The sequence below is a fragment of the Cydia pomonella genome, chromosome 17, assembly GCF_033807575.1.
Source record: "Cydia pomonella isolate Wapato2018A chromosome 17, ilCydPomo1, whole genome shotgun sequence".
Lineage (NCBI taxonomy): Eukaryota > Metazoa > Arthropoda > Insecta > Lepidoptera > Tortricidae > Cydia > Cydia pomonella.
Genome location: NC_084719.1, coordinates 8469472 through 8475881, shown reverse-complemented (window position 1 = coordinate 8475881; position 6410 = coordinate 8469472).

The following is a 6410-nucleotide window of genomic DNA, read 5'->3' as shown; positions in this document are numbered from 1 at the left end:
CTGACTTATTGCCCATAATCGTGCTCAGCTGCCTACTGCACTGTGGGATTAAACTTTATGACAACGCGTTACTTTGACGGGGAGGACATGGTTTATTAAATCCTTATACATATATTTACACGCATAGAGGAAGATTAAGGTTAGAAAGTTATTTGTGAATTATGATACAAATGAGGAAAGTAACCAATTCCAAATGAGTGTTGATTAAGGCGCATCCACACTTATGTGGAGCAACTGTGGAACAAGATAAAGTAATCAGGTCTGTTGCCTGATATTACCGTGTTGTTCCACAAAAGTTAACTGCGGTGTGGATATTACCTAGGTACCTATGTATAATATAGTTTGGCAAGAGTCGTTTGTCAGTGCAGCATAGATAGGCAAAGATAATCAATAATCATTACTTATGCTTTTTTTTCCTAGTGTTATACTTAACCCCAAAAAAAGGATAAGTAAGTAGGGATAAGTAAGTAATGTTAGGTTCCGTAATTATTTGCCCGCCCGTCACAATAGACTGCCTTGAACAGAGACTATTAGGTAGTATCCTGAATATAAAATAAAAAAATAAAAACTTTTGCAAAAACTCAAAAACTGCTTAAGAGGAAAGAATAGCTTTACGATCCTAGTGAAATAACGGTAGGTATACTTTTTCTATGAAATTGCATTTCAGGAGAAAACGTTTTCCACTAACTAAATCTTAACGAATCATTTTGATTTTGATGTCGATCGCTTCAGCATGATATATTCTAGGTTTATAGGTTTCGCTTTAAAAAAAATGTATTACAAATTTTGAAAAAAGAAAACCTATGAACCTAGTTTTACATTATGTCAATAACATACTAAAAAATCATGGAGAATGGAAAAGATTTAAAAGTAGAAAAACGTTTTCTCTTTTTGTATGGGCGATCACGTAGTATACTTCCCTTTTAACCGATCATGTCACGTAGTATACTTTCCTCTTAACCGATCATGTCACGTAGTATACTTCTCTCTTAACCGATCATGTCAGGTAGTATACTTCCCTCTTAACCGATCATGTCACGTAGTATACTTCCCTTTTAACCGATCATGTCACGTAGTATACTTTCCTCTTAACCGATCATGTTACGTAGTATACTTCTCTCTTAACCGATCATGTCAGGTAGTATATACTTCCCTCTTAACCGATCATGTCACGTAGTATACTTCCCTCTTAACCGATCATGGTCGCTATAGTTTTCTTTGAAAGCTATAGCGACCATGACCGAGCTTTGCATGCACGACTTTTTTTCATATGTTTTGGACCCGTGGTTCAAAAGTTAGAGGCTGAGGACATATTTTTTGTACTTTCGCAGCAAATATTTCCGAAAATATTATCCGTATCAAAAACTCACATGATAGTGTTGAAATGAAAATAAAATTATCCCCACTTTACGCACAAGAGATGGGTATGTACCCTAAAAACCATTTTTTTAGCTTTTATTTTACCACTTTGTCGGCATATACAAACCATTATATATATTATACATATCCATACCAAATTGCATTCTTCTAGCACTAACGATCACGGAGCAAAGCCTGAGACAAACAGACAGACAAACAGACGGACATGGCACTATAAGGGTTCCTTGACGAAGGAACCCTAAAAAGACGCTACATTCTGTATATAATATACGTAAATATTCTTTGATCGCAATATGCTCTACGAAGTGAAAGCAATATTCCCCTAGTAAAACGAGAAACACAAATAAGCGCCCTTGAAAATAAGGATAAAAACAAAAGAAAAATCTATCGGGCATACAAATGAAAGTATATTGCGAAATTATGCCGTCGATGGAGGCTGGAGGTCGCGATTACCATTGCAAAGGATCGCTCCGGGCCACAGATTACAAATTAACAGAACCTCTAGGCAGATATACCACTTTTATGCGGAAATTTTCATTGATCTTACGAGCAAAAAATATCTATATACATAAACATGTAGGTTATAGAACAACGTAAGAAGTTTCATGTGTGTGGTAGTCAAAAATCATGAGTTCAAACCTCGGTTGTGTTGTATAGGGCCAAAAAAAACCTTCTAAAAATCCGATCAGGTTCCTTAACATACACAGACCAGCCCGCGAGCGTTAACGATTGGCATATTGGCTACACAGGTAGAGGTATTTACCTACGTCGTTCAGATAGATTTTTATAATTTCATTTATTTTCACAAAATATACTAATAGAAAAATAATAGACTATTTATAATATGTATAAGTTTTCTTGATCATTGTCTTTCAAGTAGGAAAGGTACACAAGGAAACTTATCAATGTTCCAAAGATCTCTGACCGATATTTCACTGTTGGAATTTCATTCGTCCAGTTCTTGGGACAAATAACAATTTAGAAAATGAAACATCTTAAAAAACTATACTACTATAGACTTAATATATAACTATAAAAACTGACTACAATAAAAAATCCGCGCCACATATCTATATTAGGCGTCACCCTTATAGTCATATATTAGGTACCTACTACGAGGGCATCAGATCACGCGCAGTGCCCCCTGTAAGTAGCCCCGTTTATATGAGGACGCCCACTTACTTTGGTGCCCAGGAATTTACGTCGGCCTTCGCCCGCCTCGCTTCTTTGAATATGAGAACGCCGTAGGCGCCCGACACTGGCCTGCGCGAAGGCGCGCCTCGTACGGCTTATCAGTCCGAGGGTCAAGAGTTCTTCAAGCATACTGAAGCGCGCGCACCACGTCAAATATACGTCAGGATTATCCCGAATTTTTCGTGTAAAGCGTGCACTGTTTGTTGGCCCGACTCTTTTTGTACGAGTGCACCTGGAGGAGGAGAGGAAGGAGCCTGGTACTATAGAACCCGCAGCGCTGCACCACGATATCAGTACGAGGGCGCCCCGGGAAAGAACTGGAGCGCTCTCAGCGGGCTTCGTTCATCTTTGTAACATGTTGGCGCTGCACAGTAGGCCGAGAAGTAGCTGTATGCCAGCAGTCCGTGGTTGGAAGATTTATTTTTATTTATTTATTTCAAATAACAAATTGCACCTAACAGCTAATGCCAAAGCGGCACAAATTGGAACACATTAACAACATAAAGCATTAACATTATAAAGCAATAACACATGAGCAGCTAAGACACAGGAATTCATGATGGTATAGTACTCTCAGGCATCTCTTTTTCTAAGCCAGCAGCGGGTGCCGTCGCGCGCGGGTGTACTTTTTAGGTAAAAATAGGCCCACACAGACTTCGACAAGTTTTATACTCTCAATTTTATTTCTAAAGATTGCTAATATAAACTTGGCTAAGGAGAGCGACCTTCGCAACTGTAAGGAGTCATACCCTAGTTGACCCTGTAAGAACAAGGTAGGGGACATGTAAGGATAATAGACGTATATCCTCTTGGACAAAGCCCTTAGGTACATTTTTTGGACCTGTTCCAACATAAGAATATATTTTATTCTCATGCGGACTCCTCTGGAGTTGCAGGCGTACATAGGCTACGGAGACTGCTTACCATCAGGCGGGCCATATGCTTGTTTGCCACCGACGTAGTATAAAAAAATAAAAAAAAACTCCAGATACTCAAGATAATACCTACCATAATAAAATTAAACATGCTACATGCGTATAACTTATATAGCTGTAAACAAAAATCGTTATACGTATGGTATAGGAATTCAACTACGGCGATTGCGGATTCAAAATCTACTTTCCCTACGAGTCTTCTTTTATCGGGTCAATCAGGTGCATGCAAGTAATCCCAAAACAATCGCCAACTATATGTAGGTACTTTATTTGTTACTTAAGCCCTTTCTTGAATGATGTACAACACGGTATCGTTCTTTAATTATTAGAGTCTGTCTAAAATAACTTTGCATCGCCTTTAATAGCACAAAGAGTAGGAGTGTCATTAAACTTTCGGGTACATCATATTTTAAAAAATTGCCATGCTGAGTTATCTTGGTCCGACTTTATTTTCTTAAGGATGGCATAACGCCAAAAATTGTTCATGACGCAATATTTATTTTAGCCTAATAAAGGCGTTTCAAATGACACCTCATTTGTGAAATCATAATAAGTACCTATTTTCGAGAGAAAGAGAGAAAGAGGGTTAGAGCCGGCGTAGCTTTATTTGACGATCACAATATAAGGGCATTGTAATGTCTACTTGAAAATAAGGTTTTTTTTCAAAAAAAAATCTGATACAAGATTTTATCGCTAACTGTACTTTACTTTCCACAGTAAATAGACAGGTTGCGTTTTATCACAGAGGTCTAATGGCTATCTCCATCATCAAATCAGCTCGATTATCTTAGAAGTTTTTGAAGAAACAGATGAACATACATACATATATATCTACAAACGTAGTATGCTTTGCTGTAGTCGGGTAAAATATATAAAAAGACTTACTTCGTTAAATCATCACCGCGAACTCATAATAGTCTATTGCGCCATAGACACTAAAGGCGCTTAAGTCCTTTGAGCCAACCATTGCTATTTTTAACAATCTCCAAAAAAAACGAAACAACAGAGAAGTTCTATGTAACTATCAAACCTACTCATATAATTTCACGAGAGTTGGTAACACCTTGGCAGCGGCAATTAGTGTTACTCGTAACTTAAGTTTTTTTTTCTTAAGTCCGACTTACGTTTGACTGTAGATTTGTAATAGGTTTTCCTGTAATCTTTAGGTAAAGAACTATTATGTGTATTTTTTTCAAAGATTTAGACCCAGTAGTTTCGGAAATAAAGGGGGGGAATGTTAATTTTTTGCCCAATTTCTTGAATAACTTCGAAACTAATTATTTAAAAAAATATACTTGAGGTTCCCACAATGAGCCCTTTCATTTGATATACAACACAATATATTTTATAAAACTTTTATTTTTAATTATCTCTTTTACCCCCCAAAAGTGGCCCCTAAGGCTTAATATTCATTTGTTTAAGTTACATGTCCGGCTTTGGGTCACAGATTTACATAATGTGTACCAAATTTGAACTTTATTGGTTCAGTAGTTTCGGAACAAATACGCTGTGACAGACGGACAGACAGACAGACGCACGAGTGAGCCTATAAGGGTTCCGTTTTTTCCTTTTGAGGTACGGAACCCTAAAAAGTTGAGTATGTGACTATGTGTTAATCCTTGTTAAGTGCCCGAATATAGCTGCTGGTAAGTGACCTTCGTAAGCGTGACATAAAAGTGACACAAATAATAACTAAACATTTATTAACCTTGTTAGCGACACTCCCAAAATGAGCGCACAATAATGTCTCATAGGATTTGACGTGACCAATTCATTACTGTCAGCCATTATTTACAAAAGGTATTAAATTGTATTCGTTTGTACGCTTAACATATTTAATGCCAGCGACTCGCTAGGCGGGTTCTCTGTTCGTAGGCGCTTTTCGCTACATACGGTTTTTCTTGTGCTATCGGCTACACTCGCGCGGAGCGGAGCTCGCACTAACAGTGAACGTGCTAAATACAAACAGTTGGCATCAGATAGATAGAGTCGGACCATGATAACTCTACATACCTTTTGCAACGACAAAGTGTTGCGATACTTGCGATGTCAATGTCACCATAAATGTAATAGGGTAGTTTCCATCTACAAATATTAGGGCAGAATTGTATCCCAATAAATTCTTTTGGATTATAAGAACATGTTAAACTACTTTTAGGGGACCTGTAATGACCATATTTTTGTAAATATTGAATTTAAAATATCTTTTGGCACACGTCACGTGACCAAACTCGAAACGTCTTTGAAGATTCTGATGACGTCACAACTCTCGGATTGAAACTGTTGACAGTTAGGCGATAAACAACAAATGACAGATGTCAGTTGACAGTTCGTATCTTATACGTGTGTATGTAGTTATGTGTCAAACCGTAAACTGTGACGTCACACAATTTTCAAAGAGCGTTTTGGGCGCGAAAGCATCTTTCAAAATATATTTGGTTAATTTAAGATATTTAAAGCCGTTTTTAGTATAAAAGTTGAATTTTAGGGCAACTTTTAGTTAATATAGAACGTAATACAAGCGTTTCAAAAAATGGAAAACAACCCTATTGTTTGCATAGTCAGTTATGCAAACAATTACATTACATTTATTCGGTGCTCAGGCACCGTTAATCGTTAATCCGTTAACACGTAACTAAAATTGCATTTTTTTTGTATTTTGCGATACTTGCGATATAGTGATCTATTCTACTTATAAGAATTGTTGGTTTGGGTGATGATGGGGTGTTGTGACTTGTGAGGGACGGGCAAATACGGAACCCTACACTGAGTGTGGCCCGACGACACACTCTTGGCCGGGTTTTTGTTTCTAACCTGTTAACTTCCAGAACCCAAACTAACAATTCTTATAAGTAGATCACTATTGCAAGTACCGCAACAATACAATAAATGCAATTTTAG